The sequence below is a fragment of the Heptranchias perlo genome, chromosome 4 (assembly GCF_035084215.1).
Source record: "Heptranchias perlo isolate sHepPer1 chromosome 4, sHepPer1.hap1, whole genome shotgun sequence".
Classification (NCBI taxonomy): Eukaryota; Metazoa; Chordata; class Chondrichthyes; order Hexanchiformes; family Hexanchidae; genus Heptranchias; species Heptranchias perlo.
In genome coordinates, this window is record NC_090328.1 from 86,743,376 (window position 1) to 86,767,149 (window position 23,774).

The 23,774-nt window shown below is 41.7% G+C and overlaps 1 protein-coding gene and 1 long non-coding RNA gene across 3 annotated transcripts in view; one reads left to right on the forward strand and one right to left on the reverse strand.

The window, feature by feature from the left end:
* Positions 1-23,774, forward strand: part of kank1a (KN motif and ankyrin repeat domains 1a) — a 292,375-nt gene that overhangs the window by 32,935 nt on the left and 235,666 nt on the right. The window lies entirely within an intron of this gene.
* On the reverse strand, positions 8,017-17,560 carry LOC137320549 (uncharacterized). Its single transcript, XR_010962583.1, has 3 exons — positions 17,411-17,560; positions 9,797-10,517; positions 8,017-8,723 (listed from the first exon to the last, which is right to left on the reverse strand). It is a non-coding gene; the product is annotated as an uncharacterized lncRNA (long non-coding RNA).

A 23,774-nucleotide genomic window follows, 5' to 3' on the forward strand; every position in this document is an offset into this window, starting at 1 on the left:
CGTAGTTCAATAATACCATTGTTTAAAGAAGACGTCATAACTATTGAGATGCACAGCAGTGAGTACATTGTTATTTATAAATGGCATCTAACATTTTTAGTGTGGAATTCTTTTTATACAATGAGGACTTTTTAAAATTTGAATTATTACTTTTGTGTTTCCACCGGGGTTAGGACTATATGAAGTTGTTAACAGCAGTGTCACTAACCACATTAAAAATAGCTTGTGTTGAAATTGAGTCTCTGTTATGGTTTCAGCTGCATTCTCATTTAAAATACTTTTTGGGATTACAATAAAAGGCCTATTGTGGTTGTTTTAAACTTTTTTTTTCCTTGCAAAAAAAGAAAATCTTTATTAAAATCTTGTCTGTCTCTGATTCTGTACATCAGTATGTCTGTCTCTTAACACTAGTACTAAGCTTGTAATGTTGCTGATTGGTCCACATTATTTGATACAACAGACAAAAATTTCCACCATTAAGCCATCCTAACTGTGATACCCATACGAACACACAAAGCAGTCATTTAAAAAAGTTTTCTACCTTTTCTTTACCTTTTGATTTCCCTTTTAAGCTAGGTAGCAAAAGTCAAATTTGTTTTTCATTCTATATTGTGGGCTTTACGGTCAGGGCCTTGAATTTAAGTTAAGACCCACCAGCAAGAGGAGGAGAGGTTGGTACCAGGAGTTAATGGTGAAATATTGGGAACTGTGGAATGAGTGACTTTCAATGTAGTGCGACACTGACCATCTGGAGCAGAACTCAACAAGATTCATTAGCAATCTGTGATAGCAGAACTCTCTTTGTTAATCCAGGTGTGTACACTAATGCTGCATTCTGTTGAAAAGTTCATATTCTGCAATTACAGGCCAACTATTGGAACATCCACTGCATCAGGTTACTAAATAACACAAGAAACCTTTTTACAAATTGAAGTTATAGGTTAAGCAAGTTATTTATACTTTTTTTATATTAAAAAAAATCAGCCTTGTGTACATAATTCATTGGATATAAAAATGTTGGCTCAGTTGGTAGTGTTTTTGTCTTTGAGGTAAGATGTTGAGAGTTCAAGCCACCTATGGAATTGAGCACCTAATCTAAGTTTACACTTTTCCATTACTAAGGAAGTGCTGCATTGTTGTATGTGCAATTTTACTGATATGTTTAAATATAAGGAATCTTACAACACCAGGTTATAGTCCAACAGTTTTATTTGAAAATGACAAGCTTTTGGAGGCTTTCTCCTTCGTCAGCCTCCGAAAGCTTGTGATTTTCAAATAAAACTGTTGGACTATAACCTGGTGTTGTAAGATTCCTTACATTTGTCCACCCCAGTCCATCACCGGCATCTCCACATCATGATATGTTTAAAAATAAGGTCCCATCTACCATTCTCCCTCCTTTTTTGAGGGAGAGTTCTTCTGGTGTACAGGTCATTATTTCTCCCTCCAACAACACCACCAAAAGAACAGATTCTCCCTGTTTGTTCATTTGCTGTTTTGGGACCTTGCTATGCACAAAGTGGCTGTTGTGTTTGCCTGCACAACAGTAAAAGTAATGTGGGGGTGGGGGGAGAGGGGAAGAGAAGGTTGATCTGGTGTTCAATGAACAGCTGAATGGAATTACAGTTTTAATTGTTTGAGAAGTACTCATTAAAACTGGAGAAGAACAGCTGACCTAGTTAGATTAGAGTAGCCTGTATCCCTTAAATCATCAATTCTGAGTCGTGCCTCATCTTGTTTTGTATACCTGATAATATTTAATGTGTTTAGCGCTATCCTTCTTGCCTTTTTTTTACTCCCAACCACTACGAATGAAAACTAGTAATGTACTTTTATAACTTTGTACTGGGGGAGGGATGAAACAACATAACGTTTCCCATGACTGCCAATATTTTTATATTTGAGCTGTAAGGAAGGCAGTTTGGAAAAGCAGGAAGATGCAAAATGTAATGATTCTGCAGAAAAATATTATTTGTGATGTGTAAGTTTGTTATCTGGTTATTCTTTTGATCTGTGCTACAGTCCTTTCCTGAAAGTAAATTAAAGTTTTTTTTAATTGAGTAATCCAGGTGAAGAGTCAATGCCATAGTACAGAATGCCAGCAAGGTTGAAAAGAGAAGATACAGTAAAATAGGCAATGATTAGATGACACTATATTTAAGTTTTAGGAGGAAAGGCTGAGGGTGGTAAGGAGTTCAGCCTGAGACGGTGCCAAGTGGATAGTTTTAAGACTGTGGAAAGAATCTATAAAAGAATAGGAGACTATGATGACTTTTGATTCCAGTACTGGGGAGTAGGGAGGAAGAAAACCCTGGGTGGCTTCTTTGCAGCTTACAAGAAATGAGACGAAAATTCAAAAGAGAGCTAAGTTTATTAGTATTGAAAAAATGAGAAGAAGGCTTTGATTGTGACAGAAGGATCACCCATCGGGCAATGAGCTTTTTCTTGTGTCCTGCCCAGGAATACGAAAGGTATTAGACACAGATATGAGAACATATCTAAAGATTGGATAGACTTGAGCTTAATAACATTGTTGAGGAGAAAAGAAATATGTGAGAACCATGCTTTTTGGAGGCTTTAGCAATGGATTGATGGGCGAGTTCCATTTGTTTTCAGAGGAGATTGTGTGAGCAAGGATGTTGATATCCCACTTTCAATCTTCTTTGCTAAAATTAAAAGGTTAGACTTGCCAAAGACATGAAGAAACTGTGGCTTTTGAAGAACTGAAAGAAACAAGGGGTAAAAACTTTTGGAGATGTAATTAATTAAAATAATGCAAGCAAACCTTGAGATTGTATTTACTTACAGCTTATAACTTGCCAAAATGTCATGTTTTTATTGGTGGGTGTCCATTCTGCATGACTTGTGGGTACTCAGAGTTGCCTCATCTTCACTTGGTGCGTGTGACATAAGCAAATGAGTTCTGTTCATAAATTGACTGCCAGGGCTTTCAAGGGCTATTGAGTACTATTTTGCCTAACCACTCGTGCGGGGACTTTTTTAACTCCCAGGCCTCATTTGCATCTCCCGTTTCCTGTCTGCTGGCCAAGTACTATTTCCCGCCAGGATCAGACGAGATGGAGTGGCATTTCGGGTGGGAGGGGAGCGCTGCTGGGCACCTACAGGAACGATCCCCGGCAATCAGGTAAGTGCATTTGAGGGAGGGGGTGTTGGGTAGTTGGGGGTGGGGGAGAGCCCCGGGGCAGATGAGACCTGATATTTCCTTGTAGCGCCTGGAGGAGCTCTCCTGCTCCCTCTGGCCCACAAGGATATTTTTTTTTAAATCCTATCTTCTCAGCCCTCTTTTGGGCCTACTCCTGCCTGCTGCCATCTTTCTCTGGAACGACTGCACATTAAAATCACATCGGGGTCCTATTTACAACATGGGACATCGATTTTTGCATGTATGCCCGAAACACGCCAGTTAAACTTGCAGCGGGCGTGAGTGTGGCGCCAGCCTGGAGGAGACGACACTGCCTCTGTTAATTTCCTCCCGCCCGCCCCGTTCTCATCGGGTGAAGGGAGTTAAAATCAGCCCTAGAGTCTTAAGTTGTATATGAGCAAAGAGTGAGATTTTACTCCATCAAGCACCTCGATTATAGAAATTGAACAGTTAATACTTTGTATTGAATTACCACTGTTTTAATTTGTGCAAACAGTTAATCTACTTGCAGTAAGTGAAAATCATTGCTGCTGTTCAAACAAAATGCTGCTAATTCAAAGGAATTTGCAACTTTATAGATGGCTACACAAGCTGGAAATGTCAGCATTGAGATTAAAACTTGAAATCTTGCTCAGTGTGTAATATTTCTGTTCCATTTTTGTTACCTTGATAGGACTGTCTCTAATTTATCTTCTGCCTTAAAAAGAAAGAAAACCATGCTGTGTAATTGCAGCATTTTCTGTTTGCAACCTCTTTGAACTGGGTAGCTTTGAGTTGCCTTTCCTAGTTGCATAGGAGTGTTTGCCTAAACCTTTTCAAGCAGATGTGGGAATGTCAAACTGTAGGAATTTTGTTGTTTAAGCTGCCTCATGTGCTGGCACAACCTGCAAGCTCCATTGACTTGGCACTTTTTTTAAAAAAACAGTATTAGTGACTGGTATGGTCATTGTCTCTAATTTAAGTTTACTTGTCACATCTGCAAGTAAGACCTGAAGATACGATTTGTTTTGAGTTCTGAAATAAAACCATTACAAATTATGGGGCTATGTGGTTTTCAAGGTTAAGATCCTTTTAGCAAGGGATGCTATTTTGAAGTTGAAGTCTTACAAACACATTGTGAAAGCAGCGTTTGTATAGAACCACCCCCTCCTGTGACATCATGAAGTTCTGTCCTAGTCGTATAACAGTGGGCTGCAATTTAGGCACAGATAAGTGTACAGATATCCTTCCAATTGATTCCATGTAGGATCATCGTTTAAGTTAGCTGAATATTCTTCATCTTTTAAAACCCATTATCACAGAAAAGTAATGGGAGTTTTTGTATCTGACCCTGGGATAACTTGATAGTACAAAATTAGAAAGGTGTTTGACCGCCCCAGAAGTGATGTAGCTCACTTTGACCACAAAAAGCAAGTTAAGAATTTACAAGCGAGGAATTAAAAATGAAGTTACAAATTTTTAATTTGGTATTGGTGGCGTATATAGGTTTTGACTTGTGATTGCCCACAAAATGACTTGGCTCAGTGGGGAAACTTGCGCCAGGTGCTTCTGCGGAGAAAGGGAGGGAACGTTTGGATGAGTCAGCTGGGCTGTTCACTTTCTCAAGACAAATATTGGTAAAAGCCTGTAAGTGGGTAGCCCTCCCTGGCCACCCCCCTTTTTGAGGAATAGTTTGAGATATGGTACACTCTGAGACTAAACATGTATCATTTTGAAAGATGGCACAAAGCCTGGGGAATGTAAGGCCCATTTGTGCACAAATATTCTTAGATTACCCATTGTTTTTGGCTTAGAATTGTGGACAGCCTATTTCTGCTACGTTCTCCTTGAACTATTGATAAAAGTAGAGGGTCCACTGTTTAGAATGTTGTAGTCACATACTGAACACTTAGTTGTACTTTTAGTGTTACATCATGCTTTTGATTATGATGCACCTTTTAAAATAGTCACTTCACAGTGAGTCTACTTTTTAAATCTTCTGGTCCCAAGTCCTCACCTATTTAGGATTAAATTATCTGGGTGAGTTATTTGGACTCCACATTTTACCAAACTAGTAATGTGTTTTTCGTTTTGCCCTTGAAGTCATTGTATAGATCCTTATGGTCTGTACAAGGACTGTAAATTTGAATTTGCTCTTCACTGGAACAGATGGAAAGCAAAATTAATCAGTTCTGCAGCACTGATGACTAGGATGATAAATATTTTTGCTGCTGACTTTTTCCTCATAGAGGAAAGCTTTTATGATGTAATTAAGGTTATCTTTCTTTGGAAAAGTCAAAGTTCTTGCTCTTGGCATTTTTTTTTGGGGGGGTTGCTTTATTTATCCCAAGTTTATTTAGTTAGTTGATCACATACTGTAAACTAGATGTGTACAGCTTTTGTTCGAAAAAGTTAAATATTAGCTGCATCAGTTGTCTTTCCCCAAAGGTATTTTTGGGTTAGTTCCTTACAGCTTTTCTTCATCTTTATTTTCATCCACCTGGATTGACACCTCTTTAGAGGTTGGATACGTGGCCTGCTCCTCTGTTTCCCGTAGTATGTCCTGTAACCAACCAGCAGGCTTGATTCTTCCCTCCAAACTCTTGTACCTCCTGCATGGAGGTATTGTGGACTCCAGTCAGTTTCTCCATACTCAACAGATGGCTCAGGAGCTGAGATTGGAAGAACGTCTGTCCCACCCTGCTCTGTGGAAGGTGAAGATTTAGCACAAGCAATCTCTCTTCTAATTTGGTATGGTGCTTCACTTGAAGTTCATGTGATGCAAGAGTAAAAATGCTTAAATTATTGTTGTATCTGCATTATTTTGTTTTTCTCTCTGGGTAGGTTTCTCGGCGTAATATCTTCCCAGCTGTTTGGGATAATTTAAGTTATGTTTTTGTTATATACTGCTGTGATTTTATCTGATGGGCCTCTTGGGGAATGTTGTGTACTTAATTGCATGTGCTGTCCACAAACCACAATTTTTCCTTGTAAAATTTGTACTATCAGGGTAACCAGAGAATTCCTATTGAGAATTCTGGTATTGCTGTGAGTATACAGCACTCAATTTAGTTAATGTCTCGTGCTCTTTTCAGAATTTGCTGAGCATAAATTTAGCAGCAGCAACTTTAATTTTCATTTTTTAAAATTTCACCCTGCTTTAAGTTGATTAGGAATCCGTAAAATGATTGAAACTATACAAATTTGAATCACAAATTGGAGTAGCATTAAATGGAGCTGAAGTAGTTGATCAGCCTGATTCCATTTAAATTTAGTATTTTTGTTTGGTTTTCAAGGTATTTACTGGATTAAAAGGATTGTCTCTTATAGAGATTAGATGTTCCATATCTTGAATACTTAGAGAATTGAATTTTATGTAATCTTGCATTTTTAAAAAAAATTGACTCTTTTGAGCCAGCTAAAACTTTTAACTCCATTCCATTCAATGTGTAAATTTTAGTAGGAAAGTTTAAACGTACTAAGTCATCCACTCTCTTCTCTCTTACTACATAAAAAATCCTCCTCACAGAACAATATCAGTTTTTATTCTCCTCTCTTAAATTTAACCATTAGGGTCTTTCTGATTTGTTTTCTCATGTTTTATGGTTTTGGAATCTGCTAATTCCAAGTTTTGTAGTTTGTTTTTAAGCATCCCAGTCACAACTTGATTTGAAAATTCATTTTATATTAAATATATACAGAGTGATTGTGAATAAAATATTAACTCTTGGAGGTTTCTGTAAACAATTTATTGTAAATATTTGTATTTTACCTCTTTTTTGCAAGTAGTAAACCGCTAAGCTCACGTCCATGAAGCTACAGTTTAAATGGTACACGGTATAATGTGCTAGATGACCAATGTTTGTAAAACACTGCTTCATTGTATCACATGATGTATCCTAGATTTGGCTTCCACGCAACATTTCCCCCGTCATCAAACAAAAACTGCAAACATATTCTGGAAGAAACCCTCCTGTAGCTAAAGCACATATTAGTAGATGTAACTTGGAGTCCTTTATCGCAGAGTGAGATAAAGCAGCTCACCTCAAGAGGATCTAATTTCTATCATGCAGCTAAGAAGCTTTCCAAAAGTCATTCGCATTCGTCCCCCCCCCCCCCCCCCCCCGAAGAAATTTATGCAAGTGTGCACAGATTCCCTGGCAGCTCTCATGATGTGTTTATACTGCACCAGTCTAACATTCCAGACCTCTTCCAAACAGGAGACTGACTTGAGGGCTGGCTCGTTGGACACTGGCTACTCCCTGCCAACTTGGCTCATGACACCTGTGAGGAACCCCACCAATGAGGCACAAGCACGACAACCAGAGCCACATGATCACCAGGTGTGTCATGGAGCAAGCCATCGACATGAAGATGCCTGGATAGGTCTGGAGGCGCCCTTCAGTACTTGCCAGCGAGGGTCTCCAGAATCATTGTGGTTTCTATGTCCTGCATAACATAGTGCAGCAGAGAGGTTTAGAGGTGGAGGAGGACGAAAACGCTCGTCAAATGTCCTCTGATGGCGACAACATTGAAGAGGACGAGGAGGAAAATGAAGACGGGGCATCCATCGCCAGCCCAGCCACGCACATTGCTGCCAGGGATACCCTCGCCTCTCTCCAGGTTCTCTTAATAAGTGGCAAAAACTAGACATTGAAATACTCAGGCCAGCTGCCACAACCACCACCCTGCCCCCCAGCCTTTTACATAAAACAGTCCTTCAACCACACATATACCCATTGCTCATCCACCCAATGGGTAACATCATGTATTGGCATTCATCATGAAGCAAATGAAAAGGGCGATTTAACACTCAGATTGCAATAATGGCCAAGATGTGGAAGTGGTGCTATTCAATAAATTTAATGTGCCAATATTACAAAAAAGGAAACTTCACAATGTAACATTTCTTCAAACACCCATGTGAACTTGTACTTCCTACCACTTCTGCGTGGTGCATCAGGAGAGGAGGCGGCATTTCGGGTACTGGGGGGTAGGGTGCGTTGTTAGACCATGGATAAGGTATCCGTCATCTTGTTTGGAAGCCAGCATGTCTGCCACCTTTAAAGTCTGCATGACCGCTGTCACGGCCAGAATGGACTCATTTGAACGCTGTGCTTGAAGCTCCATGGAGGCCCATGCTCTTTATGGCAGACGTTATCACAATTATGTGTGGCATCGACACTTATGTTGGAGTTGGACTCCTCCATCCTCTCCGCTATTGTGGAGTGTGTGCGTGGGACGTTTTTCAGTACTTCGCAAAGTTGCAGCTGTACCTCAGTCGTTCTCGTTCTCAACGATGGCCTCCGGGGTTCAGCATCTGTGTCCAGCTGAGCTGAGCATGGAGAGGAGAGCTCCTTCCGATGCGGCCTATCCACAGCTGTCCCTGCCATCAGTGTCTACTCGTGCTCACTTATGAGGTGTGAATCACCAAGTGACAACCCAATTAACTGGCTAACAGGAACCATCGCATCGCTAGTATTTGCGAAGGTGCATGGCTGTACATCCTATGACTGAAGAATGAATGAGCTCCTCTGAGGAATCGTCGTCATTAATCTCTGCTTGTTGTACGCATGAGACCCTGGAAAACAAAAGAAAGCGATATGGATTAGTCATGTCAAAGTAATAATCTTGGCAATCAGCATACCCAGTCTTATCGTACTGCCAGTCATTGATGAAATAAAGTCGTCGTGTGTGAAAGATATTTAAATTCTGTCACCAGGCATCTGTGGGTTCCCAGTCTCTCCATCTCCGACTGAGAGGGATGCAGATGTGCCGCTTATCTCCATGGCGTCCTTTCCATCTGTCAACCTGGACTATTTGTGGAGGGCCACCTCCAGCCCACCCTCGTTTTTGCACTCTTTTCAAGGGGCGATAAAACAGATCTGTGTGTGACTGAAAGTGACATATTCACCGGATGGATGCCCTGAATTGGGTGAGGGTTATTATCAGACAGATGCATCGCATCGCATAAGGATTGGGGTGAATGGCGGCGGTGACTGGTTACATATAGCGTTGAGTGTGCATGGAAAGTGAAAGATGGGTGCTGCTGAAACTTGAGGTGTGAGGACTGATGTGATAGAGTACGCTTGGCTAGACAGAGTGAGGGGGGGTGTTGTACACTGGATGTAGGCGAATCAGTAACTCTACTCACTTTTCCTAACCTGGTTAGTTCATTAAAACACATCCTGCACTGTAGTCACGACCCTGGTAGCATGCTCCTGTTGTTCACCTCAGCCCACGTCCAGCCATGCTGCCTTTGTAGTAGAGCCAGGCTTTGTTCCTTCCCTTTGCGGTAAATTATTTCCCTCCCTGTCCTCTTTGCACCCATGATGTGGAGATGCTGGTGATGGACTGGGGTGGACAAATGTAAGGAATCTTACAACACCAGGTTATAGTCCAACAAATTTATTTTAAAATCACAAGCTTTCGGAGATTATCCCCTTCGTCAGGTGAATGAGTGAAAAGGTTCTCAAATCGCATATCTTATACTAGGCTGGGACAGCATCACACCAATCAAAAGGTGTCGTCGTTATTCAAACAGGCCAGTCACGGAGAACAACACGTCCCAGTACACTGGATATACATTGTGTCAATTACACAGACAGACAGAAAGAAACCCAAATGGCAGAGAGAGAATATTAAAAACATAACTTTTTTTCCCCCTTTTTGCTGGTGGGGTTACGTGTAGCGTGACATGAACCCAAGATCCCGGTTGAGGCCGTCCTCATGGGTGTGGAACTTGGCTATCAACTTCTGCTCGACGATTTTGCGTTGTCGTGTGTCTCGAAGGCCGCCTTGGAGAACGCTTACCCGAAGATCAGTGGCTGAATGTCCTTGACTGCTGAAGTGTTCCCCGACTGGGAGGGAACCCTCCTGTCTGGCGATTGTTGCGCGGTGTCCGTTCATCCGTTGTCGCAGCGTCTGCATGGTCTCGCCAATGTACCATGCTCCGGGGCATCCTTTCCTGCAACGTATGAGGTAGACAACGTTGGCCCAGTCACATGAGTATGAACCATGTACCTGGTGGGTGGTGTCCTCTCGTGGTATCCGTGTCGATGATCTGGCATGTCTTGCCGAGGTTGCCGTGGCAGGGTTGTGTGGTGTCGTGGACGCTGTTCTCCTGAAAACTGGGTAACTTGCTGCGAACGATGGTCTGTTTGAGGTTGGGTGGCTGTTTAAAGGCACCCAGCAGTACTTCAAGGGACCCATCTGTGAACCTGGGTGCTGGCCTTGCTCTCTTTAAATCCATTGCTTCATTTCCTCCTTTTTCTCCTCCCAAATCCATTTTTGCATTGGCCCTTTAAATAATGGACTTCAGATCGCGTCATGCGGGTGCGCAGTACACCCGCTGCGCAGCTTGGAGACACGAAACCTGGAAGCAAAAATTATTGACTTCAATTAAGTTGCAGTTGCAGAATCCAACTCGTTCACTTCACATCTGGGTTTCCCGCACAAAAATTTACCTCCCTACCCCCACCCCCACCCCTGCGCTCCAGGTAAAAATCATGCCCATTGTGTTTAGAGGTGACCAAAGCATATGTTAAGTGTTTTGGTAGCAGAGCTGAAGGAGGGAAACATTATGGAAGTAATCGGTCTTAGTAATGAAGAGATTTGAAGCTCAGCTCAAGGTCAAACAAAACACTCCAGTTTGCGTGTTGTCTAGTGGGGTCTGAGTGATCAGGGAGCGGATTGGAGTCTGTAGCAAGGGTGTGGAGTTTGTGGCAGGGACTAAAAACAATGCCTTTGTTCTTGCCACTGTTCAGTTGGAGGAAGTTATGACTCATCTACGTCTTGGTGTTGGACAGGCTCTGATAGTATGGAGGTGGTAATCTTGACATTTCCTTTTGCTGTGTGAGCATACTTCCAGGCTGCTGCTTTCAAAGAGAATTAAAAACTTCTCAATGGGTGGGGTTTTTCTGCAGCATGGTAGAGGAGGAGGAATGTGATTTGTTTTACACTCTCTGATGTCGTGCAATAGCAATCCCAGAGACAGTGTCCATTATTTTCTCCTAATGGATGATGTGCTTGCCCTAAAGTGTGCAACACATACATTTAAAAAAAAAATGGTGTAAATTATGTGGAAAGTTGACCATATTTCTTTTATTCATAACTGAATTCGTTTGCGAAGAGACAACCATTCACATGGCTAATTACATTTTTTAAAAAAACATTTGCCAGGTTTGTGGCTAGTAACCATTCTGCAAATATGTCTGGAATTTATTTTGTTAGTTGTGTGTCTGACATATGCAGAAAATCAATAGCATGTTTAGGAGCAAAGGCTTAGAGACCCAGTAATGTGTAGGAGTATTACTGGAGTTTTAAGCAGCCAAAACCACATGCCCTACCAGCACAGGGCTACGGTAAGCTTCCCCCTATATGTTCAGCTAGGGCCACCCCACCCGTTGGGACATTGGCTTGCAAGGTCTTCTGAATTTGTTTTAGGCATGGCCAAGAAATAGCAGTTCTTCATCATAATCTTAACCCACAGGTTTACCCGGTGACACAAGTGAGTGGATTCTAGTACATTCTTAATTGTTTTTGATAATAACATTTAGTTCTTCCCAATACACTCTTATTAATGAGGTAGTTTAAATGTTTAGCAAAATGCTGTAATTTAGATTAACACAACAATGACAATATTTTCTTGTTTGCTTTTTGATGGCGATGGCTTGTTATAGAATGGCACTTAAAAAAAAAAGACGAAGATTTGAACCTTCCCAGTTATCTGTAAAAGGTTTCTGTATAATTGCATAGTTGTCAGTTACACTCAAGCGCAACTTGACTTGCAGTATCTACTCAAATATTAGGTGTTATTGGCAGAAGAACCTGTGAAAGAATCTCCTCCATGGATTTGTGTGTGTTTCAAGCCTTGTTCCAGTTGATTTAAGTGAATCTGATTGTTCAGTATAAACATTTTGTTTAAGTCACTCTAAAGGCTGCTTTGATCTGTGCCATTTGTTTCCAGACAACCGGGGAGGTCGGTTTGGTAGTATTACATCACTCTAGCTGCAGTGTTTTCTCTCGTTAGTGTCTGTCTGCTGCAGTGTGGACACTGCAAGTACTTGACCCTGAATAAAAACCACACTGAAGTTAGTACTAGTATAAGTATAAATGGTATGTCTCTGACTTGGCTTGCTTGAGAAAAGGTGCTTTAAGTTCGGGATTACTGCTGGTGTTTGGGGAAAGTAGCTGTGGTGAATATGATGTTACATGCTTGTGAAGGTATTTTTCCACAAAGATTGCATTATTGACTAGGTTTTACATAAATACTTGGAAATTAAATTTCAGGGATTTCTAATGTCCTTTTTTAAGATTGTTTTGTTTTTCTGTGTCATGGCATTGTGATGCATTTTTTATTGATTGTGTTCAAGAAGACCAACACATCTGGTCTGTGTTTTCCCTTCTCACAGGCGCTGGTTTTTGAGTTAACAATGTGTGACTGGAATTTATTGTGGTTCACACGTTTTTATCGAAAGGCAGATAAATGAAAGACACTCAGCACCAGATGGGCTGTTACAAAACTTTTTTTTAGTAATTGCAATGATAAGCTGTAGGAGTATCTCAGACACTGTCCTTGATGAGAAATCTCCTTTCCCAGCGATTGAGTGCATCCACTGTCCTGTTCATTTTTTTTTTATGTGATAGTTTTAAAAATGATTTTTGTATATTGAATCTGATTCGGATCCTTTGATAACATACCCAGTTATAAAGCAAAGGCAACTTGGATCTCTTTTTTAAAAAAACGAGTAACTCCTACTTAATTTCCACTGAATAGATTGTACTGGAGTGAATGCAGCAGTGGGACGAGAGAAAACTTTGGTAATCAGGGATTTACATTAGTGTCTTCCTGGTACAAAAAGTCCTTCACTTTCCTTCCTTTCAGCCCCACCCCCTACCCCTCGCCCCCAGGCTTTGAGATTCACGTGCCAGTATCCCCATGTTGTGTTCCCAGAATTTATCTTCCATTGCTGCATGTCTCTAGTCAGTGAAGACAGATGATTGCAGTGACCAAATGTTACAGTACAGTGTCTATGCAGCTGAAGTGAAGGAACTGAGTGTTTAGACATTTCAGTACCTGTTATAGAGATGTTCTTCAAAGCCTGTACAATTCTCTTTACCTGCAAAGCTTTGTTCTGCTTTATGCAGACTGGAGGTGTTCAGTTGTTTTACTAATCTGATGTGTTCTAATAAATTGTTCTCTTACTCAAAACTCAGCTGAATGAAGGATAGCATGAGAACTAAGAACAGATAGACATGATTCAATATTAGAATCATAGAATGGTTACAGCATGGAAGGCGGCCATTTGGCCCATCGAGTCTGTGACTGCTCTCTGCAAGAGCCATCCAGCTAGCCCCACTCCCTTGCCCTATCCCCGTAGACCTGCAAATTTTTTCACTTCAAGTACTTATCCAGTTCCCTTTTGAAGGCCATGATTGACTCTGCCTCCACCACCCCCTCAGGCAGTGCATTCCAGATCATATCCACTCACTGTGTAAAAAAGTTTTTCCTTATGTCGCCTTTGGTTCTCTTGCCAATCACCTTAAATCCATGTCCTCTGGTTATTGACCTTTCTGCCAATGGGAACAGTTTCTCTTTATCTACTCTGTCTCGGCCCTTCATGATTTTGAAAACCTCTATCAAATCTCCTCGTAACTGTCTCTGTTCCAAGGAGAACAAGCCCAGCTTCTCCAGTCTATCCATGTAACTGAAGTCCCTCATCCCTGGAGTCACTCTAGTAAAACTTTTCTGCACCCTCTCTAACGCTGTCACATCCTTCCTAAAGTGCGGTGCCCAGAATCGGACACAATACTCCAGTTGTGGCCGAACCAGTGTTTTATAAAGGTTCATCATAACCTCCTTGCTTTTGTGTTCTATACCTCTGTTTATAAAGCCCAGGATCCTGTATGCTTTCTTAACCACATTCTCAACCTGCCCTGCTACCTTCAACGATTTGTGCACTAGATCTTTGTTCCTGCACCCCTTTTAGAATTGTACCCTTAAATTTATATTGCCTCTCCTCGTTCTTCTAACCGAAATGTGTCACTTCACACTTTTCTGCGTCAAATTTCATCTGCCACTTGTCTGCCCGTTCCACCAGCCTGTTCTATGTCCTTGTGAAGTCTGTCACTATCCTCCTCACTGTTCACTACCCTTCCAAGTTTTGTGTCATCTGCAAATTTTGATATTGTGCCCTTTTACATCCAAGTCATTAATACATATCAAGAAAAGCAATGGTCCTAGTACCGACCCTGGGGAACACCACTGTATACCTCCCTCCAATCTGAAAAACAACTGTTCACTACTACTCTCTGGTTCCTGTTATCTAGCCAATTTTGTATCCAGGCTGTCACTGCCCCTTTTATTCCATGGGGTTCAACTTTGATCACAAGCCTATTAGGCACTCTATCAAATGCCTTTTGGAAATCCATATACACCACATGAACCGCATTGCCCTCATAGACTCTGTTACCTCATCAAAAAACTCAGTCAAGTTAGTTAAACACGATTTGCCTTTAACAAATCCGTGCTGGCATTCCTTAATTAATCCGCACTGGTCCAAGAGACAATTTTGTCCCAGATTATTGTTGCTAAAAGTTTCCCCACCACTGAGGTTAACCTGACTGACCTGTAATTGCTGGGTTTATCTTTACCCTTTTTTGAACAAGGGTGTAACATTTGCAATTTTCAGTCCCGTATCTAAGGATGTTTGGAAGATTATGGCCAGTAGCTGTGCAATTTCCACCCATACTTCCCTCAGCAACCTAGGATGCCTCCCATCTGGACCTGATGACTTATCTACTTTAAGTACAGCTAGTCTTTCTAGTACCTCCTTTATCAATTTTTGGCCCATCCAGTATCTCAACTACTTTCTCTTTTACTGTGACTTTGGCAGCATCTTCTTCCTAGGTAAAGACAGATGCAAAGTACTCATCTAGTACCTCAGCCATGCCCTCTGCCTCCAAGCGTAGATATCCTTTTTGGTCCCTAATTGGTCCCACCCCTCCTTACTACCCGTTTACTGTTTACATGCTTATAGAAGACTTTTGGACTCCCTTCTTTGTTGGACGCCAGTCTATTCTCATACTCTGTCTTTGCCCCTCTTATTTCCTTTCTCACTTCCCCATTGAACTTTCTATATTCTGCCTGGTTCTCACTTGTGTTATCAACCTGACATCTGTCATATGCCCCTTTTTTCTGCTTCATCTCACTCTAGCTCTCTTTTGTCATCCAGGGAGCTCTGGCTTTAGTTGCCCTACCTTTTTCCCCTCGTGGGAATGTACCTAGACTGTACCCGAACCATCTCCTCTTTAAAGGCCGCCCATTGTTCGATTACAGTTCTGCCTGCCAATCTTTGATTCCAATCTACCCAGACCAGATCCATTCTCATCCCACTGAAATTGGCCCTCCTCCAATTGAGTATTTTTAATTCAGAGTGGTCCTTGTCCATTTCCATAGCTAATCTAAACCTTATGAAACTATGATTGCTGTTCCCTAGATGTTCTCTCACTGACACTTGCTCCACTTAGCCCACCTCATTCCTCAGAATCAGATCCAGCAATGTCTCCTTCCTCATTGGGCCAGAAACGTACTGGTCAAGAAAGTTCTCCTGACCACACAAAGGTAGGCTCATTTTGTGTTTTCAGTTTCGTCTATTTTTTAAATTTAATTTATTTAGTTTCTTGTTCCCTGATCCAGCCCCTCATCAGGCATAAATCAGAAGCGGTGGGCAAGCCGCCCGGGTAAGTTTTTAAAAATCGTTCTAATCGCTTACTCTGTCACTGGTAAAGTGCCTTACGAACCACAATGAGGTACTTTAGGCTCTTCAACTGTCATCCCGCCGGCTTTAATTGCTGGCGGGACTTCCGTTTACGGGTTGCCCGTGCGCACACAGGTGGGTCCCTGGGAAACTCTGAAGTCGGCGGGTTGGAGCTGGCTTCCAAACCGGAACGGGATTTCCGCGATTTTTGGAGTCCCCACGCACCCGCAATTGCCTCCTAAATTGAGCCCCTTGTATCCAGGAATATTTAGTACCCAATCCTGCCCTTTTTTGAGCCAGGTCTCTGTTATTGCCACATCATATTCCCATGTGGCTAATTGCACCTGTATCTCACCAACCTTGTTTACTACGCTTCATAGGTTTACAGTGCATGTGTGTAAACCTATCTTAGACCTCGTATTATCTCTCAATCTGATCCCATCTAATACTGTACTGTTTCTTACTTTAGTGCTATCTGTCTCTCCCAATATTTTTCCTTTCCAATGCTACATCCAGGTCCCCATCCCCCTGCCAAATTAGTTTAAACCCTCCCCCCCCCCCAAGGACATTCGTCCCAACTCTGTTGATGTGCAACCCGTCTGGCCTGTACAGATCCCACTTCCCCCAGAACTGGTCCCAATGCCCCAGGAATCTAAAGCTCTCCCTCCTGCACCATCTCTCCAGCCACGCATTCATCTTCTCTATCCTCCTATTTCTATACTCACTAGTGCATGGCACCAGGAGTAATCCAGAAATTACCACCTTTTGAGGTCCTGCTTATTAACTTGCCTAGCTCCCTAAAATCTTCCTGCAGGACCTCATCCCCCCCCTTACTACCTATATCATGGGTACCGATATGGACCACGATCTCTGGCTGTTCACCCTCCCCCTTCAGAATGTTCTGCAGCCACTCAGTGACATCCTTGACTCTGGCACCAGGGAGGCAACATACCATCCTGGACTCTTGTCTGAGGCCACAGAAACACCTGTTTGTTCCCCTAGCTGTTGAATCCCCTATCACTATTGTTCTCCTGACCGTACTCCTTCCCTTCTGTATAGCTGAGCCACCCTTGGTGCTGTGGACTTGGCTGTGGCTGCACTCTCCAGAGGGACCCTCTGCCTTACCAGTATTCACCGGTTAGAGAGTGAGATGCGCTCTGGTGTCTTGCGCTACCTGCCTGGTCCTCTTTGTCTGCCTGGTTGTCACCCTGTCCCTCTCTGCCTGCACTCTCTCAAGCTGCGGGGTGATCACCTCTTGAAATGTGCTATCCATGAAACACGCAGCCTCGCGGATGCACTGCAGTGACACCAGCTGCTGCTCAAGCTCCGAAATCCGGAGTTTGAGCTCCTCCAGCTGGCATCACTTCTTGCACATGTGGTTGTCCAGGACACGGGAGGCGCCCTGGAGTTCCCACATGGCACAGGCCGTGCTTTCGACGGGATCGGAGCTGCCGTGCCTCTATTTATTAGATTACTAATACTAATTAAGACTAAAAAAACCACTCACCAGCTACTCAGCAATCAGTTCAGTCCCTTGTGCTGACGTCACTTTAGTTTTTTTTTAACCTGCTCCGATGCTCTGCCCCCCCGGTGTCTCGCAGGTCCATGCTTGCTCTGGACTCCAGGCTCCCGATTTTATGTAGCATATAAAAGTTCCTTGGTTTCCAAAACCACAGAAGTGGTGTACCAGGGAAGTCAAGGTTCAATGGTGCGAAATGTAAAAGCTTGATAGGTTGCACGAACAGAAAATATGCAGCAAAGTATTATGCATTTAGCCGAGATCCATGGAACATTGAACAAGTCTTATGCTTGGTCTGAGCCAATGATATTTTGTGTTCAGTCATTGACAGAGCAGGATTTGCAGGTGAAATTACTCGCTGCAGTTTGGTGGCAGATAAAAATGTGAAGAAAATGGCAGCTGTAGTGTATGATGTCCATTCAGATTTTAAAAATGTTCATGCTCAACAAGGTGAGGGATGCTAGTAGTGGGTAGTGAAATTCTTCCCATGTCAGATACCCAATGTCAGCATCAACCTCTCCAAGGTCAAGTAAAGTATAGCTAAATGCAGCGTACTCTCCCACAACACCGTGCCACAGACACAACCAACCTCCTGAAGCTTGCCCTTATTGCACCAATGTAGCAGTGTTTCACTTCCCACACCAGCCCATCATGTTAGCTCATTGCCATTTAGCCCTGTTTCAGGGACAGTTTATTACTGTTGGCTGGTGCCCACTTGGAAATGGATTGAGACTGCCGAAACTAATTTCACATAGGACCGTTGCAGCTAGCAGATGGAGGAGACTTTCCTTTCATCTTTCTGGCTGGATTGAATCTAGGTTCCAGAAGTTTGAGGCCATGGTCAAACCCACTGTCGCAGCTGGGACAATTGGTTAATTTGATATCAGCTGCACAGAGGAAAATTTGTCTTTGATTCATTTGGCAATTATTTCAGTGTTGGCTTGGCTCAGTTAGTTGTGCTCTCACCTCCGAGTCAGAAGGTTGTGGGTTCAGGCCCCGCTATGGACTTGAACACACTTCAGTGCAGAATTCAGGGAGTACTGCATTGTTGGATGAGACATTAAACCAAGGCTCCGTCTTCAAAAGTACTTCACTGGCTGTCAAGTGCTTTGGGATGTCCTGAGTTGGTGAAAGATGCTATATAAAAGCAAGTTCTTTCATCTGTCTGTCTTTCTTTCTGTCTTTCCTACCTACCTGCTTAGGTAGACATAAGATCCCATGATACAATTTGAAGAATGTGTGGTTGTAGCATTTTGGATGCTATACGGATTAAAAAATGTTATTTAACTACAAGTTCTCTTCTTTCTTCCCCCGCTTTAATCCATCTCTCTGACTTGTGTTTAGTGCAACAGCGTAGCTTTCTTCCTCTGTTTTATTCTCTTAATGTGATTTGTATTGAACAGTTTAAAAACAAATTACTTGGGTTTGGCTTGAAGGATCAATGCAATGGCACCAAATTTACTCTTTATAGTTCCTGGACTAAATGAAACATATTGGAACTCAACTGATCCATTTAATTTGATTTTAAATATAAAATGCTTCTTCCAGTGTATTGAAGATTTGAGTCTATTAAAGTGGAATGTCCTTTTATCTCTTGGTGGTAGTCTTAAAGTTGAGCAATTAAGTCAACACCTGGATTTAAAAAGTTGTATTTCTATTTGAGAAGAAAAGCCTAATCATTTTTCAATATAGAAAAATGAAAGATTTTATTTGTGGAAACATCAATTATATTGATGGCATAGAGGCCCTCAAATCTGTTTGCCCTCGGCCACTCTGATGATACAACTGATGGGATCATCTCAATGTTACAGAGCCATGGAACTCCACGAAACCAAGCAACCAGCTGGAAAATCTGTATCCCCAGCTGCTATGGTCATTTCCTGTGGTCCAGTGGATCTGAGTAGTGTGATATTGTGGCTTTTGTTGTTTCAGCTGTCCTGTGTAGGTCTTTCCATTATGCTGTAGACAGATGTCGATGAGGAAACTTTCAGACGTGGGATAACAGATGCTACCTGGACCATGAATATCTCGGCCTGCTTTGATTTGAGTTGGCAACAGAAGCTGAAGCTCTGCACTTCCAAATAGTGGATCTACCATTCAATAGGATGTGGTGTATGCTCACGCTGTGATTAGGAAGATGGTGGCAATGCACTTGCATTACATAGTGATTGGTATTCTATCTGTCAGATACGTAGATGACAAAAAGGAAAAAATGTTTCTGATGGAGCTGCACTGGGCTGCACGGAAATATTCCTCCATTAATGACATCCCCCAGATTGCTCAAGCAGTGAGTGAAACCCGACACCAAGGTTTCCTTGCCAACAGTAACATTAGCTTTAACAAAAATGTTAGAGATGGTGAGCCAATTATTTTTCTATATAGAATGGGGAATACTAAAAAGAAAAAGTATTGTCTCTAGACATTTTAATCTCTAACTTCTAGTTTGCTTTCAAGGTATCATAGTTTTACTGTCGAAACTAAATATTTAGTATTATCCTGGTTGTACATTGAGTGCCAGCACTGTTGTTCGTGGCAATTAAAAATGTTGTGATGCAAACTCTTGTGCTTTTTAAATCAATCACAAAATCAACAGTGTAATCAAAGGTAGTTGAGGCAGTGTTCAATTTCTGTACTTTATCAATCTCTGAAACAGAAAGTTGAAATGTCTTTGGTTAGTAACTAAGTTTTAATTAATAGCTTTTCAAAAATGCAGTTAATTATCGGCTGTTCTAAGTTTAATGGAAAATAATGGATATACAGGAGTGACTATAATATATTCATCTCGTATGTCAATATAAAATGGTTTCTATTTGTCAGTGAAATCAGATGATGTGATTATAGTGTTGAAAATATATTCATATATCGATCACTTATTGGATACTCTTAAGCTCAAGAGGATATTACTTACATTTTCTCTTTTGAATAGGCGGTAGGTAAACCAGTCAGACAAGTCCACTCAATTGATGCTTGATGCCATTGGCACCGTAGCGATTGCAGGTCAATCATTAATCTTTCAGGTTTGAGTGGTTCACAGTTGATTAACAGGAGGAAAAATCTGTACATACTGTATTTAAAATTGGAATTGTTTTTTTTTGAAGTTGGACCCTTACATGATGATGTTTGATCCTATTCCATTGCTGAAAATTCAGCGATGAAGGAAGCCACCTCTGCCCTCTTTCCTTCCTCTCCCAAAAAATTAATATGCAGTATAAAAGCATATTGCTGATGCCTTCCACTTGTAGTGCTTAAGATTGAAAACCTAACCTTCCAACCTCCCTTTCTGCTCAGGTCTTTGAATGTTTCGTTGCTTCCTAGATCTGTGCCTATCTCACCTGCAACTCCTTGTTTGAACCCCTCAATCAGGTTTTCACCCCTCAAGTGAGTAAGCCATATAAAAAGCGAATGGAAACAGGTATAGAATTTAATGGTGAACCTTGATTAAAAATTAGTAAGACCACAGTTTGGGTACTTTGTGGTTTTGGGATCCACACTGTAGGATGGATGTTGAGGCAATAGAGGGCCTAGCACAGATTCACTAGGTTGCTGCTTGCTATGAGGAAATACAAATATGAAGAAACACTCGGAAATATTGTGACTGTTTTTATTAGAATAGAGGAGAATATAGGCTGATTTTCGTATTTATGAATGGGTGGGAGTGGTTGTAGGGGTTTAGAACAAAGGGGCATAAATATAAGTTTAAAATTTAAGAAATTTGGGACATAGGAGGAGAAATCTTTTTTGTCGCAAGCTTGTGAAGCTGTGGAATGTGCAACCACAGTTAATGATTAAAACAGAGACTATGTTACCTTTTTAAGAATAGGTTAAATAGGTAGTTCAAGGAAGGTGGGGTGGGGGGGGGGAGAAATATAAAAAAAAATGGGACTACTGATCATGTGGAGGATAAACACCAAAAGAACCTGATTGGGCCAAACAATCTGTTTGTTTGTTGTTTTTATGTAATTGGCCCACAGCACCAGAAAGGCCCCAACCTAAATCACAAACAACATTTTCTACGAATGTTGACTGCATTATCTCTCCTTGTTCCCCTCAACCTCCAACATTCGACATGGTCAGCTGTACCATTCTCCTCCAGTTTCTTTCCTCTGTTGTCCAGCTTGCTGGGAGTGCCCTCGCTTGGTACCACTCTTACCTAACTAACTATAGCTGAGCATCTCTAGCAATGGTGGTCTTCCCACATCTACGCCATCACCTCTGGAGTCCCCCAAGGATCCATTGTTGACTTACTGCTCCTCATCTACAAGCTACTCCTTGGCGACATCATCTGCAGACATGGGATCAGCTTCTACGTGTATACTAATCATACTCTATGCTACCTCCCCTCCACTACCACTGCATTGTCAGATTGCTTGTCTGAAGTCCAATCTTAGATGAGCCACAATTCCCTTCAGCTTAACATTTGGAAGACCAAAGTCAACATCTTTGTGACAAACTGTGTACTCTCACCATCAATTCCATTCCCCTGCCACTACCTCAGGCTGAACCGACTGTTAGTAACATTAGCAACCTTCGACCATATTCTCTCCATCACAGAGCGTTTACTTCCATCTCCATAACATCACCCACCTGCGTCTGTACCTCATCCATGTCTTTACTTGAGTCACTCAATTCCTCTGTCTTGCCTCTTGTGTATCCCCCTTCCCCCCACCGTCTGTCAGCCATGTTTTCAGCTACTTAGGCTCCATGCTTTGGATTTCCTTCCCTAAATCCCCCTGCCTTTCCATCCCACTCCTGTTAGTCAGCTTGGCCCAATGGAGGCACTCTTGCCTCTGAATCAGAAGATCATGACTTCCAAGTCCTATCTCAGGGATTTGAGCACATAATCTAGGCTGATGCTTCAGTGCAGTATTAAGGGAGTGAGCATTGTCAAAGGCACTGTCTTTTGGTTAACGTGTTAAATGGATAAGATGTTTTGTATAATATCTTTTATAACTTTTTTTTAGATAAGATGTTAAATGTCTGCCTGTTCAGATGGACATAAAAGATTCTATGGTATTCAAAGAAAATCGGGAGAGTTCTCCCAATGTACTAGCCTACATTTATCCCTCAAATCCAGCACCTCCAATCAGTCATTTATCTCATTCCTGTCTGTGTGAGCTTGCTGTGTGCAAATTAGCAGCAGCGTTTGTCTACAAAGCAGTGACCAAACCTCAAATGCAATTCATTGGCTGTGAAACACTTTTTGGAATATCCTGAAGGTGTGAAAGACCCTAAATCAATGCAAGTTCATGGGCCATTCTACGTTCGAGGCATTGCATAAAAGCAAGTCATTGTTGTCTTCTGTCATTTGAAGTCTGCTGTCCTTAAGAGATGAGTTTTCAATACTGCAAAGATGTCCGCAGATTTAGCAATAAACTCTGGATTGGTGAATTTACTTTGTGGGGATTGAAGTAAGATGGAAACAAATGAATATACAGGTATAAAGTTTACAAGGCAAAAATAATTGATTAATACATGGAACAATACTGTAATGGAGTGCCAGGAGTTTTCCAGTGGATAGTTACTGCATTTTATTGTATGTTTATATGGCAGAAATGGCTCAGCAAGTAGTTCTGTAATTCTAGGGCATGGCTGCTATATGGTTTCTATTTTTTAGACAACAGTGTGTGACTATCTAGATGGGGAAGATTCATTTAAGCAAATAAAATTGTTTCGATGGTCTGAATAGACCAGCTAGGCCCCTCAGCCTGTGATGGCCAAAAAACTCTTTCCCTCCAAGTCCAAATGCCGTTAACGTTGCCATCGTTAATATTCAAGGAAACCACGTCTTTTGTTAGTGCACCCTACAAGTTAATTGTTGGTAGTGGCAAGGCAGTTATTATACAATAATGTGAAGGAATAACCTTCTGTTTAGATTCAGCTGTGTTAGCTTTTACACTAAGTATCAACTCATTAGTTAAAGAATTGACCGAGTGATACTGCATCATTTAAATGTCCAATTTTTTTGGGAAAAAATCACTTGCTGTCTTTTTGGGAAATGGTATTTTTTTTCTTGCTCTTTTCTCCCAGCCCAGCCAACTTCCATGCATTCCACAGATGACCTACTAGGCTTCTGGCTGTGGTTGCCAACTCTGGTTGGATGTATTCTTGGAGGCTTCATTACATGCTCCAATTGCTCCGCCCCATGCTCTAACTGTTGGTCACCCAACACGTCCACCCTCGCCGCATGCTGCCTTCCCATATCAAAGTGAGCAGACTCTTAACTAATTGGATGATTTTTCACTCAGTCAAACAACCTTTTTTCATATCCAATATTTTTATAACTAAACAAAAATGTTCAAAGAAAATTAAAACACTTTTAATGCCCAGTGATTTTTCTCTGTTTGCTTGCAGC